This window comes from Peromyscus leucopus, chromosome 16_21, assembly GCF_004664715.2.
Source record: "Peromyscus leucopus breed LL Stock chromosome 16_21, UCI_PerLeu_2.1, whole genome shotgun sequence".
Taxonomy (NCBI): Eukaryota; Metazoa; Chordata; class Mammalia; order Rodentia; family Cricetidae; genus Peromyscus; species Peromyscus leucopus.
The window spans coordinates 28,752,335-28,775,514 of record NC_051084.1 but is presented as its reverse complement, the minus strand read 5'-3'; positions in this window follow the sequence as shown (position 1 = coordinate 28,775,514).

Below are 23,180 nucleotides of genomic sequence, written 5' to 3'. Positions count from 1 at the left end.
TCCTTCCTAAAAATAATGCAACGTTATTTGATAGCTATTCCTCAACAAAGCTGCGTTGGAGGGCACCTAGCTGTACTCTGTCTCCAGATGCGACTAAAATTCTTGTATCATTTCAGGACTTTTGCAGCCGATGGATAGAAGCATACAATCCTGTGCTGGGAAGGAATCTACTAAGGTCATAATGTTTGTCCGTTCTTCTGGCTTCAAGAAAAACTAAAGAGAAATGACCTCAGATGTATAGACTTATGACATTAAAAACAATACCAAAAAAAAAAACACCAAAATTGCCCAACGTAAGTTTCCTAGATGTATGTGAAAACGTACTCCCTTTGATCAGCCGCTGAACCGGCTCCTCTGTTTGTCATCCTAGGTGCCCAGAGTCCGTCCCACCCCTCACACACCAAGGCCATTGGCTGCGGCGGGGATCCCCGAGTTGGGTTGCTGTTCTGCTGTGGGTTGTTGGTTTCTATCTGGTTGGCTGACGGCTTTGTTTCTGCTCTTCTGCTATCGTGATATCTCGGCTATTTAAACATACGTCCGAGAAATTTGTTTTCTGTAGGCTCTGTTTGGTTTGATTTGGTTCTAGAGATAGGATCTAATTATGCAACCCTGGCAATCTTCCTGCCTGGGCCTCCTGCGTGCCGTGGTTCCAAGTACGCACCACCGACCCAATTCACCTTTCTCCTCACCAGCTGCTGTTACCTCACTGGTCCCCCACGTGCAAGGCAGAATTGAACGGTTCTGGGGACTCAAGCGTCTAACGTTTTAGCTCAGCTGTGTGTTCTTACATCTGTCAGGGATCTCTGTTCTTTTTGTAACCAGGACACAGCTTCACCTTGTTAGCTGATTATTTATTTATTGTGCTTATTTTCTTTATTTGGGAGCGGGGAGTGGTAATCCACATTCCACAGCGTATGAGCGGAGGTCAGAGGACAGTTTTGGGGAGTCTGTTCCCTCCTCCTACCATGTGGGTCCTCAGGCCAAGCAGCAAGTACCTGTAGCGCACTGAGCCATCTCACCAGCCCAGTTTCCTATTTAGTCTGACTCAGGGCAGTGTCTTCCACACAACACCCCGGGACAGGGCATCTCAACAACGCTAAGACCGCTGGAGCACTCCCTGTGTGGGGCCGCCACTGCCTGCACAGTCTTCCCTTCCTCTTCTCACCAGGCCACCCGGCCCCTAAGCTGACCTTGTCCTCCCCACACAATCAAACGGACTGTTTCTCCAGGAGATGACAAATGGGGTCTCCGACACACAAACCAACCATGTTACCTGACTTACTCATCACAAATGCTGTGGTAGCGCACACCTTTGATCCCAGTACGTGGGAGGCAGAGGCAGGCAGATCTCTAGGTCTGAGGCTAGCCTGGTCTACAGAGTGAGTTCTAGGACAGCCAGGACTAACACAGAGAAACCCTGTCTCAAAAAAACCACATAGATTATTTTGTTGCATGCATGTGATCACCCTGCAGGAGACATATTCTGATCCCCGTTTTACAGATGAAACAAACTGAAATTTATGTCACATGTACAACATAGTCAGGTACACAGGTTGAGTAAGTCATTATATGGTGTGTGTGTGTGTGTGTGTGTGTGTGTGTGTGTGTGTGTGTGTGAACTTAAGGCAGCTCCGAAACAGTAACAACAGAAGAATCACACCTGAGAGCTGAGAATCCGGTGGTTACTTGGTTCTTGAGGCCAGTGTCTCAGAGTCTGGGTGTGCCACAGTGGCTGTCTTTCCCTGGGGCAGGCCCAACAATGGCTAGTTGCCCAGTACACAAGCCTGGACACCTCAGCAGTCCCCAAGGCTGGGTACTCCAGCAGTCCCAAGGCTGGACACCCCAGCAGTCCCAAGGCTGGGCACCTCAGCAGTCCCAAGGCTGGACACCTCAGCAGTCCCAAGACTGGGCACCTCAGCAGTCCCCAAGGCTGGGTACCTCAGCAGTCCCAAGGCTGGACACCTCAGCAGTCCCAAGGCTGGACACCTCAGCAGTCCCCAAGGCTGGGTACCCCAGCAGTCCCAAGGCTGGGCACCTCAGCAGTCCCAAGACTGGGCACCTCAGCAGTCCCAAGGCTGGGTACCTTAGCAGTCCCAAGGCTGGGCACCTCAGCAGTCCCAAGGCTGGGTACCTCAGCAGTCCCAAGGCTGGGCACCTCAGCAGTCCCAAGGCTGGACACCTCAGCAGTCCCAAGACTGGGCACCTCAGCAGTCCCCAAGGCTGGGTACCTCAGCAGTCCCAAGGCTGGACACCTCAGCAGTCCCAAGGCTGGACACCTCAGCAGTCCCCAAGGCTGGGTACCCCAGCAGTCCCAAGGCTGGGCACCTCAGCAGTCCCAAGACTGGGCACCTCAGCAGTCCCAAGGCTGGGTACCTTAGCAGTCCCAAGGCTGGGCACCTCAGCAGTCCCAAGGCTGGGTACCTCAGCAGTCCCAAGGCTGGACACCTCAGCAGTCCCAAGGCTGGACACCTCAGCAGTCCCAAGGCTGGACACCTCAGCAGTCCCCAAGGCTGGGCACCTCAGCAGTCCCCAAGGCTGGGCACCCCAGCAGTCCCAAGGCTGGGCACCTCAGCAGTCCCAAGACTGGGCACCTCAGCAGTCCCCAAGGCTGGGTACCTCAGCAGTCCCCAAGGCTGGGTACCTCAGCAGTCCCAAGGCTGGACACCTCAGCAGTCCCAAGGCTGGACACCCCACAGTCCCCAAGGCTGGACACCTCAGCAGTCCCCAAGGCTGGGCACCTCAGCAGTCCCAAGGCTGGGCACCTCAGCAGTCCCAAGGCTGGGTACCCCCACAGTCCCCAAGGCTGGGCACCTCAGCAGTCCCCAAGGCTGGGCACCTCAGCAGTCCCCAAGGCTGGACACCTCAGCAGTCCCCAAGGCTGGGCACCTCAGCAGTCCCAAGGCTGGGTACCCCCACAGTCCCCAAGGCTGGGCACCTCAGCAGTCCCAAAGCTGGGTACCCCCACAGTCCCCAAGGCTGGGTACCTCAGCAGTCCCCAAGGCTGGGCACCTCAGCAGTCCCAAGGCTGGGCACCTCAGCAGTCCCAAGGCTGGGCACCTCAGCAGTCCCAAGGCTGGGCACCTCAGCAGTCCCAAGGCTGGGTACCTCAGCAGTCCCAAGGCTGGGCACCTCAGCAGTCCCAAGGCTGGGTACCTCAGCACCTCCAGTCTGGTTGTGGAAGACTGGAGCTTCCTGGAGGGCTAGTGCTCCCTAGTCCAGGACGGAATCTTAGAACCACCTGTTCTGCTGTCAGGGAAGGAATCTGCAGGGCGGCAGCGCAGGGGCAAATCAGCTCGGGGCAAATCAGTTCGGAGGCAAGAGGGAGGCCATGCAAGCAGAAGGGGAGAAATCCTCCCCCACTACCGGGCCCTTTCATCTGGAGAAGGTGCCGCCTACAGTCAGCGGAGTCTTCCAGCATCCATGACCACCATCAGGACAGATCTTTGGGCCAGGCTCCCTACTCGGGTGATTTTAATTTGTGGCAGGTTTACATCAAAACCAACCGAACTAGTCAAAGACCTAACATTTCCAACCAGGTCATCCTGGCTGTCTGCCTCCATGCTCCGCTTTTCTCCTTAAGTAACCAAGGAATGAGTCCCTGGTGACACCATCATGGAATAAGTAGGTAATGGATAATGATGGAATTATTATGGTACAATAGACTGTACCATAACCGCACCAGGGTCGAGGCCAGGCCTGTGACATACAGAATTGGCCAGAGCAGGACTGGCCCTGCCTTTGTGGGGTCTACTGTCAGGTAAACGACAGATACATTATATATTATATATAATTATATATATATTAAATGTAAGATCGAAGTCTTTCTACTGTTACAACGTGCAAGGTACCACGAAGAAAAGCCGTTCCATGCCATGAGAAGTGTGAATTCCAGGAACATCTTAGCCTCCGGGGGAGGAACTCTGGAGTCAGGAGCAGTGGCCAGGCATCCCTTCCTGGGGAGGGACCGCACCTGGCTGGTTGTTTCTGAACAGTGCTGGGCAGGTGGGCTTCTGACCCACCACTCTGCATTACCGGCCTTTCTCTTCCCCTAGGTGGTGCCTTGAGATGTCTCCTGCGCGGGTCCTTATTTCCCTTCATGCCACGTGCCTAGCTCTATGTTCAGCACCACAGCCGCGGGAGAGCCGGTCCCACCGAGACCAACACCATTCAGAGAGGAGAAGTGGCCCAAATGATTAGGACACATGTTGCAATCTATTTGGCAGGCTTTACTCCGGAAGATTTAGAGACTATTATTCCCTGGGGTAGAGGAGGTCGATGGAGGGGGGTGGACGGGCACTCTGTAATGCAGGCACCAAAATTGCAGCAATATTAAAGCTGTTTTGAACTGAGCCGGGAGCTGGGCGCCTGCAGCCCAGCCTTGCCTTTGCTGCCACCTGCTGGTCACTCTGGGAAATGCTCTATAACTCACCCAGAGACCTGAGGAGCAGGCCTGGATTCATTTGGAGGTGGGATAGTGTCAATCTCCCTAGGAGGGGACTGAGTTTTCCCAGACTCTTGGCCTGTGCAGTGGTCAGTCACTTATTCAACACCCCACTCCAGTTCCTCGGAGCTTCTCTAATCCCCACAACTCCAGCAAGCAGCTCAGTGATGGACACAACTAATGTTGTTGATATTGTTCCCCTCTGAAACCTCGTGAGCTGGCCCCTCACAGGCCATATCCTGGCTAGTTTCACGTCGCCTTGACACAAGTTATGGTCATTTGCAAGAAGAGAACCTCAATTGAGAAATGCCTCCATAAGATCCAGCTGTAGGGCATTTTCTTAATTTAGTGATTGAAGGGAGAGAGTCCAGCCGATTGCGGGCGCTGCCATCCCTGGGCTGGTGATCCTGGGTTCTATAAGAAAGCAGGCTGAGCAAGCCAGTAAGCAGCACTCCTCCATGGCCTCTGCATCAGCCCCTGCCTCCAGGTCCCTGCCCTGTTTGAGTTTCCGTCCTGACTTCCTTCAATGCTGAACTGTGATGTGGAAGTGTAAGCCAAATAAACCCTTTTCCTCCCCAAGTGGTGTTTCATCACAGCGACAGAAACCCTGAGACAAGTCGCAAAACTTGAAAACACCCAAAAGACAAACTAAAAGAAAAGGAAGGAATATGGCTTCACGTCTGTTGCCTCCATTCTCCACGGCAGCCCCGGCTCTCTCGTCCTGGTGACTTCTCGACAGAGGTTCATGGCAGGGACAGAGGATCAGTTCCAGGCTGATCTCAAGACCTCCGCATTCTTATGTCAGACGGGACCTCTGTCTGGCAGATGCCGAAGTGTCACCCAGAGACCCAGCAGGTCAGCCACTGCCAGTTGTCTCCAGACCAGATCTGCATTTACTCCCTGCTCTAAGTAAGTCATTTGGCTGACTGCCCTCCAAGAAAGCCGCTGTCGTGAAAAAGTCCAAACCCCTCTGCTGCTTAATGCTGCAGATGCAGACGGAGCTAAGGGAAAATCACCCCATCCAAGCTCGCGCGCGCGCACACACACACACACACACACACACACACACACACACACACACACCCCTCTTCAGTGTGTCCTAATCCCTGCTCCAGACAGCCTGCCTCCCCAGACACCTCATCCTCTTGTGTCCTGAGGACTGGCCCAAGGGACAGTTCACTAACTCATGGCTCATCACAGAGGTCCTTGACCAGATCGGTAGAATATGTTCAGACACTGTCCTCGTCCTGAACAGGATGACTCAGAACCCAAGCTGTTGAATCGAATCCCAGACGCAATGACTTGGGACAAGCATTTCTTTATTTAAATAAGAGGAAACACAGGGCCCCAGGGGATAACTCGGTTGGTAAGGTACTTGCCCTACAAGCAAGAAGACCTGATTTTGATGTCCAGAACTCACATTCTGAAAATGGGAGTACACACTTTTAATCCCAACCCTGGGAAGGCAAAGACAGGTGGATCCTTGGGGTTTGCCAGACAGCTGCCCTGGGTGAACCCCAGGTCCCAGTGAAAGACCCTGCCTCAAAAAGGAAGGAAGGAAGGAAGGCCCTCAAGGGACAGCATCTGAGGTTGTCTTCTGACTCCATCTGCACCCACACATGTGTGTGCACACATCCTCTGCTCTTGTATCCTTTCTGTTAGTGTGATAAAAACTCTGACCAAAAGCAACTTTAAGTGAGGGGGAGGGTTTATTGGGGTTACACTTTCAGGTCAGAGCCCATGGCCGAGGGGAGTCAGAGCAGTTACTCAAGCAGAAACCTGAAGCAGAAACCATGGAAGAATTCTGCTTGCTGACTCACTCACCAGCTCTCACTCAGACTCACGCTCACTAGTTTTCTTACACACCTTGCCCAGGGAATGGTATCGCCCACAATGGGCTGGGGACTCTTCAACTATCAATAAAGAAAATTCCTCACTGACGTGCCCACAGTTTAACCTGACAAAGACAGTCACTGGGTCAGGGCTCCTTTTCTGAAAGCTCTCATTTAAAATTTATTTATGTTTAAATAAGTGTGGCTAGGTTTTGCCTGAAGGTGTGTGCATGCAGTGCTCTTGGCGGCCAGAAGAGGGCGTCAGATGCACTGAAACGTTTGTAAACCTCCATGTGGGTCCTAGGAATCGAACCCACCTCTCCAGCCTGACAGTCCTTTTACAGATGACTCTAGGCTGTCTTAAATCCACAGTTAATGCTAACCAGGCCACCCTAATACAAATGCACCGCCTCACGCGCGAACATGCAATCAAGCAATAAGAAAAAACAGTAACACCTATTTGAGAGGGCTGAATATTCCTAAAGCACTTGGCGAAATGATACAAAGGGAGATAAACAGGAGTGAAGGGTGGAGGTGAGTGTGGCACGTATTGCCACCAGCTCTTCTGTGGGAAATGAGCAGACTCAAAAGTGTAGGGCAGCGGTGGCTCCTGGGCCACGCGGACACCAGTCGCCGGGTTCTTTACATCCCAGCCCCAGGGTACCCTTAAATCTGGAGGTGCAACAACTGGGTCCCCGGAGAGATCACAGCATTGCAAACACTGGACTCGGGCCAGGATTTCAAACCCTCGCCACAGTAAGAGACAAGGGGGAACTTTCTCAGCAGCCTCCAGTCCACTCTGAGGAAATACCTCACTCTCTCTTTTTTTAAATCTCCCAAGAACTGCAGTTTTCTGAAAAACCTGAGGCAGGGAGGGAACGTTTGGCAGTCTTTGGAGACTTATCGCCATCTAGAGGATGCAGAGCCACAGTGCAGGACAAACGTGACCAGGGAACAGACTCTGCAAAGGGTTTCTACTTCCCAGGGTGCTGCAGCCGGCCTCTCGCCGGGCGTCTTGCCAAGAATTGACTGCTGCACACCCTCCAGGAGAGGAGGGGATGCTATTTAGGCACCTTCCATTTTAAAACATCAGGATAGAATCCCACGCTTTGTGTCTTCTCTTTCTGAACGTAGGGTGGGTTTTTTTGTTTTGTTTTGTTTTTTGTTGTTGTTGTTTTTTGTTTATGTTGTTGTTGTTGTTGAGGCTTTTGACCTCGGTAGTTTCTTGGAGATGATGTTACAGATTCCCACACGCAGGGTGACCATGAGTCAGTGGGAGACAGCGTCCGATGTGTGAGTCGCCACAACATGATAAAGCACACTCATCCCTCTTCTTCAGCTGACTCCTGAATCCCGGAAACACACCCCCCCCCCACCTCGTCACCAGTGTTCCCTCGAGTCTACCCCAGAGGCTAACATCACACAACTTCTGAAAACCTCTCCCGCTTCCTGACTCTTCCACCTGACTTTCCCTGCTCACGTCCTCAATGCTAAAGCCTCTTCACACATAGATCTTAACTGGGTCTCGCTTTTGAACACGGGTCTTTAAATGTCGCTATGCGTCGGTAGCATCCGGGGCATCTGTACTTTGGAAAAGTCCCCCGGAGACTCTGTATCAGAAGAGAACCAGTGAGCAGCTCCGAGGAAGCATTGCTCACGCTCATTGGTCACTTACGCCACAGCCACCCAGTCTGACGGTTCCTCCTCCGGCATCGCAAGGTTTTTGCTACTTTTTTTTTTTTTTTTTTTTTTTTTTTTGGTTTTTTGAGACAGGGTTTCTCTGTGTAGCTTTGCGCCTTTCCTGGAACTCACTTGGTAGACCAGGCTGGCCTCGAACTCACAGAGATCCGCCTGCCTCTGCCTCCCGAGTGCTGGGATTAAAGGCGTGCGCCACCACCACCCGGCTTTTTGCTACTTCTTACTGGTTCCTGACAACACAGAATCCAGCATTAGTTTTTGTTTTTGTTTTTGTTTTTGTTTGGGGGGGGGTCTTTTTGTTTTTTTTTTTTTGTGGGTCTTGTGTTGTTTTGTTTTGCTGTCACAAAAGGACCTGAAGGAAGGAAGGAAGGATTTATTTTGGCTCCCGGTTGAGGAGTATATCCTATCATGGGGGAAGCTGTGGTGATAACAGAGCTTCTCTGGTCAGATTGACAGGAACCTGAGGCAATGGGTCACACTGCCTCTGCAGTCAGGAAGAAGAGAGAGAGTGTGTGCTCTGCACAATTACTTCTTTTTATTCCTTCCCGGACCCCAGTCTGGGGATGGTGCCAGCCATACTCAGCATGTGTCTTCCTTCCTCCAGAAAAGCCCTCACAGTTTCTCAGAGGACTCTCTCCCATGTGATTCTGAGACCCGTCAAGTTGACAATCAACATTACCCATCACGCCTAGCAAAGCTGCTTCCAAGTTCTTCAAGAGTCTTCCAGGAGCTGCCTACATATGTTCACAGACCCAGACGTCTGGTAGACCCTCAGCTGCCGCGTGTTGGCCTCAGTTTCCCCCTCACGTTCACCTCTTTTCACACTTTGACTGAGTGTTGCTGTGCTGAGGACTATCATTCTGTATGCTATGAATGTGTGTTGCTCTGATTGATTGATAAATAAAATGCTGATTGGCCAGTAGCCAGGCAGGAAGCATAGGCGGGATAAGCAGAGAGGAGAATTCTGGGAAGAGGAAGGCTGAGTCAGGAGACGCCAGTCCACCGTTCAGGAAGCAGCATGAAATGGCACACAGGTAAAGCCACGGAACACATGGTGACATATCGATTAACAGGAATGGGCTGAGTTTAAGTGCAAGAGCTAGTGAGTAGTTAGCCTGAGCGAATGGCTGAGCAGTTTTAATTAATACAATCCTCTGTGTGTTTACTTGGGTCTGAGCGGCTGCAGACCGGGCGGGACACAGGAAGACTTTCAGCTACATTGCTGTGTCTGTGACATCATCTCTTCCTTCACAGTCAGCTGGGGACACCAAAGCTAACAATGTTCTATTGAGGGGTGGGGAAAAACTAGTGCTCGGGCTGGCAAGGTGGCTCAGTGGGTAAAGGAGCCTGCTGCCAATCCAGACGACCCGAGTTCTGTCTCTGGTACCCACGAGATCAAAAAAGAGAACTGCAAGTTTTCCCCTGATGTCCACACATGCACCATGGAGTGCGTGCACTCACACACATGTACAAACACTGAAAACAAAAAGGGGGGGGAGTTCACAAATTCCTTCCCACCGGCAGTGAAACTTACCTAAAGTGAATTTGTCTAAAATTTACCTGAAACCTAAATGCTCAGTGGTCAGCATGCCTAATGAAGTACACATATATTTTGCCTAAGATCCTGAATTAGGAGCCGGAGCATTGGACTGGTGTTTAAGAGCACTTGCTGCTCTTCCAGAGACCCCCAGTTTGGTTCCCAGCACCCATGTGGAGCAACTCACAGTCACCTGCCTAACTCCAGCTCCAGCAGGTCCGATGCCCACTTCTAGGCTCCTCAGACACCTGCATACATGTAAACATAGACACATACATGTAAACATACACACATGCATGTAAACATACACACATACATGTAAACATACACACAACACACACGTAAACATGCATACAACATACACAAACACGTAAACATGCACACAACATACACATACAAACACATAAACATACACACACACACACACACACACACACACACACACACACACACTTTTTTTAAAGATCCTGAATTAATGGCTATCAATTAAAGGACTTTTAAGTAACCAATATGCTCTGCAACACTTTGTCCCTAATTTTAGATTTTTATAAGTATGCATTAGTTCTCAGAATATAACTATTTTATGCATTTTACCTATTTAGAGGACCTTTTTAATTATACCCTTTATTCTAGGTGTTTCTTCTTAAATTGCCACCTCTATTAATAAACAAATATGACCTATGTCAAATTAAGAAAAGTTTTATTCCATTTACTCAGTGTATTTCTCTCATTCCTCCTTGCCCTTCCTTCACTCCGTGTGACGAAGCCTGTGTGTGTACTAACCACACAGCCTATCTAGTCTCTGAAAGCGCTTGGCAACACGGAATGTGGAGAAACTGTCAGAAAGTTCTGCCCGTGCAGTCACACACAAATGTTCACAGCAAGCAGCAGTTGGAACAGCCACAACCGGAAATAACTGAACCACCAATCAACAAATCTGTGGGCTACAACAGAACTCTACAGAGGGGGTGAATTCTGCTACAGTGTAGACAAATCTCAAAAAGTTCATAACAAGCAGAGAAGGGGGGAAGAGAGAGAGAGAGAGAGAGATTCAGACAGAAGCTTGGCATGTCTTTAATCCCAGCACTCAGGAGAACAAGGAAGCCGAGCTCTATGAGTTCAAGGCCAGTCTGGTCTACATAGCGAGTTCCAAGACAGTCGGGGCTGAATCATCATGGGACCCTGTATCGAAAGAAAATGTCAGCTATGCAAAGGGCCAATTCTGCTTCTGAGAGACCCTAGGAAAGGATGGTAGCAGAAAGCAACTAAGTGCTTACCTGAGACCAATGGAGGGAAATTGACTGGAAAAAAAAAAATCACTGTTGAGAAACTGAGCTGTAGAAAGATCAAGATGGGGGTCAATTTCCACAGAGAAAAGCTGGGCTGGCTCCGAGTCTGGGTCCAGTTTTCACAAACTCAAATATGTAACTTTTGTGTACTGCCTACATAAACCATACCCCTCGGATAAGAATGAGTCATTTTATACCACAGAAGCCTGAAAGACAGATGGTTCTGAACCGTAAGAATTCAGGTAACAGACAGTAATCCCAACCTCCTTCGGGAAACTCTCTTCCCTAACTCCACATGGATCTGATGTTGCTGCCATTCACAATGTCTAACCTGCCCCTGGTTTCCAGAGTAACTGAGTCATATGACCTCAGTTGACCAATCAGCCACCAATCTGGGCATATCATAATAGCTTGGAGAATCAGAATCCACTGTCAGGTTTTTAAATGTGATCACCAAAAGAAATTCTCTATTTCATGTCAGTAATTACAAGACTGTAACCTTACAAGCCTAAGATATGTGAGATATTTTGAAGTATGTCATATAAATGCTTGTTATCTAACATTCCTTCCCCTTCTGTATGTATTAGTAAGCCTTCTGTCTATGACTACCTCAAACACACACACACACACACACACACACACACACACACACACAACTTTATAAGGAAGAGAAATACTGAATAAAGAATTTACACCAAAATATGAAATGGTGCAGTGAATTGCTCATTTCCAACAAAGGGGATGCCATGATAAAATACTCTAACAGGCAACTTAGGGGACAAAAAGGGTTTATTTGGCTCACAGTTCCCAAGGGATAAAATCCATCACAATGGGAGAGTCATGTCCTGTCCACAGGAGCAGGGATGAACAGGAAGTGAGTGGGCCAGCCTCTAAAGCTTCAGGGCCTACCCGCAGTGGCCCATTTCCTCCAGCAAGCTCCACCCTCCAAGGGTTCCACATCCTCTCCAAAGAGCATCCCTACCTAGAGACCACGTGTTCAAACACAAGAGACTGTAGGGGACATTTCACATTTGAACCAAAATGGAGGATTGGTTTCAGAAGTACTACTTAATGTAAGAGAATGAATCTCTCTGACAGTAGAATTGTGAAGTCTGAATCATTTAGGGTGGGGAAAAAAAAAAACTAGAAACTATATTGGGCAGAGATTTCTACTCACTTCTTCACAAATCACATCACATAAATAATTTTGTATTAAATTTACAGTCCAACCAGTTTAAGCTCCTGGAAGAGGGACAGTGTCTAAATATAAAGTCATCCATTAACCTGAATTTCATCGGAAGACTTTATCTAATTCGTTCCTTTCCATCGTGTGCTGAGAACCGCAGCTAATTGCTTCACATTCTATTTATAGAAGCTGTTGACCAGTTTTTTTGGCTTCCCATTCTTCATATATCAGGAGCCCCTGTCGAGTTGCAGGGCACGCTTCAGGAAAAGCTAGATGCTTTGTGTAAACTGATATTTTAATCATTGACTCCTTTGGAAAATGATAAAAATCCCAGCTGCCCCACACACACGGAATTTAATGCCTTGTGACTAGATAGATACAAGTGGCCAGATCCTAAAAAGAAATCAGAACGTGCTATCTTGGTCAGAGAACCGTGACCTGCACCTGCCGTCCACACATGCTTGGGATGCACACACTCACCCCACACACCTGCTGTTGCCATCTTAGACCAAAGCTACGTGCTCTCCCAGCTGACTGACAGCAGGACAGTACTGGCTGAAGAGGCCTGAATGACTCCTTCCGTGACACCAGTGGTAACAATGGCGCTTTAAAAAACAGTCAGAGACTACTGGGCTAGTTCTAAGGATTCCTCTGCACAATGTCCATTGATGCTGCTGCTGGTTGCCATGGGTCTGTTCAGGTGCCTGCCCTTGACTTGAGGAACACCGTTCATATCCCCAGAGAGAGCAACCTAGAGCTCACAGCAGGTGTGTAGCTAATGTAGCCTTCCCAGCAGGAGGGGGCGGGTATTCTGAAGAAACAGTTGTGTCCTTTATCAGGTTATTGAGACAATGGCCCACAAAATTAGAATTTCCCTGGGAACCTCATGGGGGAATCAGGATAAGGCTGATGCCAACCAGGGGAAGAGCTCGCTTTCACTGATGCTTATTTTTCTAACTGTCCTCTTGAGGATGGGTGGTGAGCCCAGATCAGTAAGACTGCCAAAGCCTCAGGCTCTGACACTAACAGTTAAGAACAAGCAAGGCTAGACTCCTTGACAAAAGAGTCCCCTCTTTTGGGGACATATGGCTTCACAGTATGATCTGAAAGACACACATGGGAGCCCCCCAGCATCCTACCAGTAAACACCAGTGTTGATTGAAGTTAAGTTGGTTTTTACCTTTTTCTGCTTTAGAAATTTAGCTCAGGTTACAAACTGACACAGGAGACTAGAAACCTTAAGGACATGGGACAGACTCGGTACCATTTCCAGCCCATTAACGAATCTATGCAGAGCTTACATCACACAGAGAAGTAGAAGTGACAGCATCTGCCCTTAAGAGGGCTTCTGCCTACTACGAAAATAAGATGCATGCAAAACCAATGCAGTTGTTTGCTACTGGGGGTCAGACTAGAAAGCTAGCTTCAGATAAGAGCCACAATACTGGCTACTGTAGACATGCCAAACATTCATGTATTGTTCCACATACATTGTCCATCTAAATAGACTTCTGATCCCAAACAGGTTACTCTTACCATCCCCTTGTACAAATGAGGAGTCCCTCAGTCCAGTTCCCCAAAAAAGTTTCTCCATCGTGGCTCTAAGAGTCCTCTGAGCATCTCTTAGACACACTCCTAACGAGCCCTTTTTACTATCCCATGAGATCTGCTACCTCCCTAATTTTCTAATCAGTCACTGTGAGTTCCACGGCAAATAGCCACTGGTTGCCTAAACTATGACGAATTCACTCCTTCCAAATCATCCCATGGTTTGAATGAGTGGTTCTTTTCACCCATATGTTGTCGTGTGGGGCAGGCAGACAGCTTTGTCCAAGATGATGGCATCCCTTGTGACCGACTGCTGGTGCTGGCTGTCAACTAGAAGCCATGGTTCTTGTCTCTGTATCGAGGCTCGGGCTGTCACACAGCAGGAGGGGAGGATTCCAACAGGAATGTTCTGAGCTTCACAATTAGACATGGCAGGGCTCTGAAGCCCCGCCTCTGAAGTGGCACACGAATGTTTTGTCACATTCTGTGGGTCAAAGCAAGTCAAAGGACTGACAGAAATGGTAAAAGATTTTTTGCATCAAAGTTGAACTTCCTGCAGTCGCCATACCCAAAGCTTGCAAATGGTGCCACAGCTGTGTCAATTAATACAAGACACAGAATACCTCCTGGTGATGCAGCTAATGCCTGAGTGCCTCATTATGCTAAAACAGCACTATTACCCTATCCCCTCTATGGGACCACTTGTACAAAGACACCGTCCCCATTACCCATCACTGTCAAGACCACCAAAATGAGTGGTACCCAATGTCTATGTCCTCATTGTTCAAACAAGGTTTTCCTTTTAATGCTCTTATTAATTCTTTGAGAGTTTCATATAATGTACTTTGAACATATTTAACCCAACTCCTCCCACATATTTTCCCAACTTCGTATCTTTTTTAAAAATAATCCATAGAATTCAATTTGTACTGTCCATGTACTCCTGGATGTGGGGCCATCTACTGAAGCATAGCCAACCTACCAGGGGCCACACCCTTAAAGAAACTGACTTGCTTTCTCCCCGAGAAGCCATCCACTATCCATAGCTCCTCAGTTAAGAATCAGAGCTCATGAGCCCCTCCCATTCCATGCTGGAACATTGACTGGCCTGATATTATGCAGGTCTCACACAGATGACCTCAGCTGTTTTGAGTTCATGAGTGTGGCTGTCCTGTCATATCCAGAAGACCCTTCCACGCCAGTCCTCCACAACCCCTGACTCTCACAACCTTTCTGCCCCCCTCCTCCACAATGACCCCTAAGCCTTGGGAAAGATGTATATTATAGATGTCCCATCAAGGACTGAGCTCTCTGCCAACACTTATTCTCTGTACTTTGACCGCTTGTGAGTTTCCGCCTTCGCCACTGACCACCGCACAAAGAAACTTTTCTGATGAGGTCTGCGGGTGGCACTCACGTATGGGTAGAGAGATTCAAACTGAGTGGACAGCCAAACAAGGTTTTGATGAAACGCCTCCAGAAATTTTATTCAGACTGTAGCAGCAGATACCCATAATTCACAAGCCATGTTGGCAGTGGGCCAGCATCAGAGGGTGAGAAGTGGCACAGCATCAGGCTGCTGGGGCTACCACAGTGCCTAGCTGCTGTGGAATATTAGTTGAAGAGGTGTTACATTTGCTTATGCTGTGGGACATTTGTTTAATGATGCAAAGATGTGTTGCGTTCTTTTATGTCACATTTGTTTAACTCTGCGAAACTGTGTTACTGTGCCTGTCTAAAACACCTTATTAGTCTAATAAAGAGCTGAATGGCCAATAGCTAGGCAGGAGAAAAGATAGGCGGGGCTGGCAGGCAGAGAGAATAAATAGGAGGAGAAATCTGGGAAGAGGAGATCGAGGGAGTGAGAAAGGGAGAGGAGGACACAAGGGGCCAGCCACCCAGCTACACAGCAAGTCACGGAGTAAGAAGGAGGGAAAAGATATACAGAAATAGAGAAAGATAAAAGCCCAGAAGCTAAAGGTAGATGGGATAATTTAAGAAAAGCTGGCTAGAAATAAGGCAATCTAAGGCCAGGCATTCATGAGAAAGAATACATCTCCATGTATTTATTTGGGAGTTGGGTAGTGGGCCCCCAAAGAGTAAAGAGTAAAAAAATAAAATAAAACCAACTACATCTAGCCTCAGAATCAACCCTCGTCTGTCCCTTGAACCAAACCTAAGCTCCTCATTTCTAACTACTTTTGAGATGAGCTGGAATCCTGTGGATCTGAGGTCTAGAGGACACCCCCAGGTCAACATCCATGGATGACTGGGCTGCAGCACATGCTTCTCTAGATGTGCTGGGACCATTGCTACACACAGAAGCAGCAGGTGCTCAGGGATGTGAACCATTTAGATGAAAGGGATGATTCTTTTGTAGAACAATTCTATTGGGTTTGTGAGTAGTGACATTCGTGCACGTGTGTATGCATGTTCTTGAGCATGTGGATGCACAGTGCATGAGTGTGTGTGTGTGTGTGTGTGTGTGTGTGTGTGTGTGTGTGTGTCCATGGAGGTTACTGTTGGGCATTTTCCTCAATCACTCTGCACCATTTTTTTTTTTAATGAGGCAAGATTCTCACTGAAACTGGAGCTGACCAGTTTGAATAGCTTCATTAGCCAGCCTGCTTCTGGGATCCCATTTCCATTTCCTAAGCACCAAGATACAGGCGGGCTACGATGCCTGCCCAGCTTTCTTGTGTGGGTGCTGGGGGCCCGAATGCCAGTCCTCACACCTGCACGGCCAGTGCTTCATTCACTAAGTCATCCCCATGGCCAATTCTTCATTCACTAAGTCACCCCCATGGCCAGTGCTTCATTCACTAAGTCACCCCCATGGCCAATTCTTCATTCACTAAGTCATCCCCACGGCCAGTGCTTCATTCACTAAGTCATCCCCATGGCCAGTGCTTCATTCACTAAGTCATCCCCATGGCCAGTGCTCCATTCACTAAGTCATCCCTCAGCCCCCCAGACGTTTGGATTTTTAAGATTTGTTTACTTGTATGCATGTGAATGTTGTTTGGCTGCATGTATGTCCATGAATGTGCAGTGCCCAAGGGGGGCAGATGAGGGTGTCAGACCCCCTGGAACTGTAGTTACATATGTCATAGGATAGGAACCAAACGGGCAGTCCTTCAAGTGCAGCAAATGCTCTTAACCCCTGAGCCATCTCTCCAGCCCAAAATACTTCATTACTATTTTTAAATTATGCAGATGGGGATGTGGGTTCAGACGCCTGTGGAGGCCACATGTGGGCATCAGATCCCCCGGAGTTGAGTTACAGACAGTTATAAAGTGACATGTATGCTGGGAAGGGACCTTCGGTGCCCTGCAGGAGCAGTGTGTGCTATTAACCCCCGAGCCATCCCTTTAGCCTCTGACCAGAGATTTTCAGTTGTCACTTATATGCAGGACTAGCCGGGGAAGTGTGATGGACATGCTGCCTGAGAAACTCGGGCATATGCTGACTGCCAAGGCTGGAGCTTCCCGATCCTTCAGCACACATTGACTTAGGTAATCCCCACAAGCCTGGAAGGGAGGTCAAAATGACAGATGAACTCATTCAGACTCACAGGCTTAAGTCATTTATCCAAGGTCCAAAGCCAGATTCCCTCCCGGGCCCTGTAACCACATCCTATGCTCTCCCCAGGAAATGCCTTTAGCACTCCCCAGCCACTCACTCGACCTAGTCTTCACAGACTCGGTGACCACTGACACCAATGGCCAGTGACAGCCAATGCCACCTTCAATGACAACTTAATACAATCTCATCAAGATCCACCTCAGGGACACCAAGTGCCAACAACGAACCTTCCCAGGCTTTATTCATGGAGAGAAATAGAATCCTGCTTTTTTTAAAAAAAAAAAAAAATGAAGCTGGGCATGGAAACTCAAAAGCTATCCTAAGAGATGATTAATTCCATCTCCCTAGGGTGGTAGACATCCACACCACTCTCCGATGAGGAGTCACTGTTGGTCTCTCTTTCCCTTTGTCAGCCAAAATGACAAACCCACATAGTGAAATGACCCTGCAAAAGTCAGATTTCCCCCCACAGAAATGATGAGAGCGACAGGCGGTGGTGGCGCACGCCTTTAACCCCAGCGCTTGGGAGGCAGAGGTAGGTGGATCTCTGTGAGTTCGAGGCCAGCCTGGGGTACAGAGTGAGTTCCAGGACAGGCACAAAGCTACACAGAGAAACCCTGTCTCAAAACATAACAAACAAACAAAAAAGGGAAAAAAAAAAGAAAAAAATGATGAGAGTGATGTGCACACCACCACCATCACCCCTGGCATCTGACGCTCTCATGGCAGAGCTTGGCTCAAGGCTGACGATGAACTCATGTTTCAGATTGCGTCCAGGAGCAAATTGGTTAAAGACCCTCTGTTTGTTTGTTGTTGGGGTTTTTTGTTTTGTTTTGTTTTGTTTTGTTTTGTTTTGTTTTGTTTTGTTTTGTTTTGTTTTGTTTTTAACAGATCCAGGGAGTAAAGAAGTTTCTAAGAAAAAAAAAAAGTTGTGTGCCCTCCAAATGACTGTAATTTAGCATGAAATTATTTTTAATTACTTCCTAATCCTTGAAATATGTATGTGAGAAGCACAATGAGATATGTGTGAAAGGAACACAGCAAATCATATTTTACAGGCAGTAAAGAAGACCCAGTGAGAACTGATTTATGTCACATTACAGGGAGAGTCTGAAATTTGAACTCAAGGCTGTCAACACCCAGTTTTGTGATTACTTCCTTGAAAATTATGCTCCTCGCCAGCCAGCACCCCAGCCTGGTCCTAAATTCACTCCTGCCGGAGTGCCTGAATGGACCAAACCATCTATATCCATTCCGAAGTTTAAATACAGGTGTTTTGCTGTCAGAGTATTAACCCCGGCGTGATTCACGGGCTCCATCAAATAAAGTACCAATTTCTGTCATGTTCCAGACTCAGTCTATCACAGCTGTCATCCAAAGCTGGGAAAGCACAAACGCGAGCCAAAGAGAGTTTCGCTGGTCAACACAAGCTTTTATCTAACACTTCAACATTTCAGACACAGAAGCCATTTCATTTTGGGAGACACAGACACTAAGTTAATTCAATGAAGATAAGGGCAAAATATTTAGCTCTGTCTAGGAGCTTTTTTGCTTGAAACATCTATGCTAATCCTGACTCCATAGAAAGTTCACATTATAGCAAAATTCACGTGAAAGAGAATCTATGCAACTAAGCGTTTATTTTCCCTTTCCTAGCAGCAGACCAAATATAGAGAGACAAGCGACCCTCCATTTTTAGAGACTGGAACAGTGTCCCCCACACATGCTGAGCAGGCCTCTCTAGTGCCAATCACATGACAAGATCACCAAGCAGATAGCGCGCACGGGGGGGGGGGGGGGGGGGGGGGGGGGAATCAAAAATCTTTTTCACTTCACAAACTGGTTACAAAATGCCCCCACATTCGGTGCTTGAGACAGGTATGATTGGGAACAATGGAAGAGAAAGCACTAAGAAAAAAATGATAATAAATTATCATCCCATAGGGCGAATAATTCCAAGTCCCAAGCCCAAATTTTTATGAAAAGGGGTCAGGGGCTAAAAATGTAAGGAAGAGCTTGGTAAGAAGGCTCTACTCAGCTTCGTGACCTGAGTCTGATCCCTCTGTGGTATAAGGAAAGAGCTGATAATAGAAAGTTGTCCTCTGACCTCGGCGAGTGCACTGTGTCTATACCCATACACACATTCACACCTACAATAAGTATATACATAAATTAAAAATAAATAAATAAATAAATATGGTGTATCAGTCAGTGTTCTATTGTCGTGAAGAGACGCTATGGCCATGACAACTCTTATAAAAGAAAGCATTTAATCAAGGCTGGCTTACAGTTTCAGAGGTTTAGTCCATTATCATCATGGTGGAGAGATTGATGGCATACAGGCAGACATGGTGCTGGAAAAGTGGCTGAGAATTCTACATCCAGACCCAAAGGCAGGAGGAAGAGAGGGGATCACTGGGCCTGGTTTGGGCTTTTGAAAACCTCAAATCCCACCCCCAGTGACAGAGTTGGAGTTCTTCCAACAAGACCACACCTACTCCAACAAGACCACACCTCCTAATCCTTTTAAATAGTGTCAATCCCCTCGTGACCGAACATTCAAATCTATGAACCAATGGGGACCATTCTTACCCAAACCACCTCATGTGAGTTTTTCCCTTCCTTCCTTCCTTCCTTCCTTCCTTCCTTCCTTCCTTCCTTCCTTCCTTCCTTCCTTCCTCACTCACTCACTCACTCACTCATTCACTCTCTCTGTCTCTCTGTCTCTGTCTCTGTCTCTCTCTCTCTTTCTAATGTAAGGAAGGAGATGACAAACACACTCCTAGGTTTAAGTTTAGCAAACATATTTTCTCTGTATAGTTATGTGAGAAGAGCAACCAAAATTAAAACTTTAAAGCAGTTCTAGATGACATGGAGAATACATCGGCTGTTCTGTAAAGCAAACACCACATCTTACAATCCTCACCACTCAGTAGAATCCAGAATCAGGCCCACATTATTAATGAGAAAACAGGCGTTAATTCAGAGACATTAACTGACTAATCTAAAGTTAACCAGGTAAGGGCTGCATATTGTACTGTACAACAAAAGAAGCAGAAACTGTAGTTTTCCTCATTGCGTGCAGTAACCCCCCACCCTGGACACAGTTAGAATACCCCAGAATGTGATCCCATGACTCAGGTTTTACTGGCCCTGGGTAAGGTGCAGGGATTCTGCGTTTGCTTTGCTTTAGGGTCCCCTAGTGAGCCCAGTATGTAGCCCCCATACTACATCCAGTCCTCAAATTTTTTTCTAATGTTTCTTTTACTTTTAATTATGAGTCTCTGTGTGGGGGATATGTACATGGTACGGGTGTTCACGAAGGTCAGGGTTTCAGATCCTCTGGAGCTAAAGTCACAGGCAGTGTGAGCTGCCTGACATGGGTGCTGGGGCTGAACCTGGGTCCTGTCCCCCAGAAGAGCTGTGTAATGGCAATTCTTGCTGACTAATACAAGCAGCAAGTGCCCTTCACCACTAAACCATGTCTCCAGGCCTGGTTCTCAGACTTTAGCATGCAGGGTTTTTAACCTGTGTTTCTTTTTTATTTTTATTGTATTTATTTATGGTGTGCGTGCCTGCATATGTATATGAGCATGGTATGATGGATGTCATAGGACAACTTAAGGAAGGTGGTTCTCTCCCTCTACATGTCAGACCCAGGTATCGAACTCAGGGCACTGATGTTGGCCCTCAGCACCTTTATCCACGGAGCCATCTCACTGCCTCTAATATGCACGTCTAACATGTTTTCAGACACGGTTGCTGTCAGATGACAGACACATGGTCAGAACAGGACTAGGCATCGCAAAGTTCAAACCTGCTCCCTACTACCAAACCCCCATCTGACTAACTTCCCAGGTCCCCTTGTATCCAAACCAGACCATGTGATTAAATTCTCACCTGGTCCGTGAGTGGACGGGACATGTCCCTTCGAGTCTGAGGCAATTGAAAGCAAATGTGTTCTTTTTTTTTCCTTTTCCATACAATCCAATCTCTGGGAGATAAGGCTTTGAAAAACATTCTTGTAGGCTTGAATCAGACAATCATGGGATTAAAACTGAATACATAAGAGCTGCCTTGATCTTACTTCCAAATGAGAAGGCCATGTACACAGTGAGTGCATTTTGGAAGTGGTCAGGTTCGAAATAAAGATATGGATGGCAGTCACAGTAAAGGTTTCTTCATTAATGTTTTCTACATTTTTTTTCAAGTACACACTTGAATTTTTTTTCTTTTAAGACAGGGTTTCTTGTAGCTCAGGCCAACCTAGAACTCGGTATGTAGCCAGGGATGACCTTGAATTTCTGTAATCCTGAGTGCTGGGATTACAAATATAGGTCATCACACCCAATTCGATCAAAATCATAGACAGGTGTGGAAGTCTGAATATGAGTGGCCTCCATAGGCTCCCATATTTGAATGTTTGGTTCCCAGTTGGTGGAACTGTTTAGGAAGGATTAGGAGTTTCTGGCCTGGTTGAAGGAGGTGACATACAGGGGGGGGTGGGCTTTGAGGTTTCAAAAGCCCACACCGGGCCCGGTCTCTCTCTCTCTCAAGATGAGAATACACCACTCTTAGGCACAGGCACAGCTGATGAATGCTCCAGTTCAGGGGGGAGAAGGGTAGGGGGCTCCCAAGAAGTTGTTATTGCTGTGAGGTAAGGGAACTCCATACCAGAGACTGGGTGAGGCAGCCCAAGGAGCCATGTGAGGGATGAGACTGGCATTCAAAGATTCAAAGGCAGGTGTCATCCAAGAGGGACAAGATAGAGTCGGTGGCAGAGACTGGGCCCTACGCGCCCTGACCAGGCCGAGAGACCGGAGCACAATGTCATCAGGTTACATGCTGAGGCTGCCTGCCGATTCAGGAAACGACAAAGGCTACTGTGAAGATGTGGTGATCTGTAAGCCTCCCTCCTGTGGTACCCAGCTGTGCTCCTGGGGAAAGGGATACACCAGGAAGCTTCTACCAGAAAAGGCTACATTAGCATCCCAACCACATACACATTAAAAAAAAAAAGTCAACCATTTACAACAAAGAGTTCTTCCCTGGGTAACGGTCTATGGTTTGGGGGAGGACAAGGAATTCTGAAGCAAAAACTAATCTCAGAGCAAAAAGAAATCAGCCTCCATCTCCCTCCTGCCCTCCACCTGCTAACTATGGCGAGGCTGAGCCGGGCGGGCGCCGCTGCCCCTCTTTTCTCCTGGGACTCGGGCAGCTGTGATTGAGTTCACACTGTCTGTGATAGAGGCCAACCTCGAGAGCAAGGACAGACCACATTACGGCTCCTAATTCTCTGCTCATAACTCCACACTGACACAGCCACTCATATTTTATTGGCCAAAAATATAAGACCATGGTTTGGTCTGACATCCCTGGGATGGAGAAGCCTGTGCAAGTCGCAAGGCACTGAAAAGAGTGTGTGATCCTCATACCCAGGAGAGGAAATGAGTTTTTGAGAACGATAATTCAGTCTACCACTAGAGGCCTGGGGAGATGGGATAACAGCCCTAATGACAGGAAATCCGCCTGGATCAAGCTTGGGTCCTCAATAGAAGAATTAGCTAAAAGAGACCACCGGGTAAAGTGAACAGTCAAGACTGAGTCACTCCTAAACTCCGCTCCAGTGAAAGATGAGAAGGAATGGCAGAAATCACGGTTTCGTTACATGAACTTAAAGTGAACGTGTGGCCGAGAGACAGCCAGCCACCCACATTAACTGCTGGAGATTGCTCTTACCTTCACCCACAGTTCATAGTGGGAAGGTCAGCGCAGACGACTGTAGATGGCAACGGGAAGAAGAAAGGATGAGAGACCCATCTTCCAAAGCCCCGGCCTCCAGAGAGAAGCAGTGTGCTGAAAAGCCACACCGTAAAGCCTGACTCCTCACCTGGGCCAGGTGTGACTCCTCTGGTTGTCGGGCTACATCAGGGGAGAAGTGTACCAGACCAGGCTGTGGGACCCAGGCAGCTGTATCTACCAGGCGAGTCCAGGTTCATCTGAAGTGAAGAGCACTAGTCCACGAAATCTAGACCCACCTGAGAGAGGAGCCTCTGAGAATGT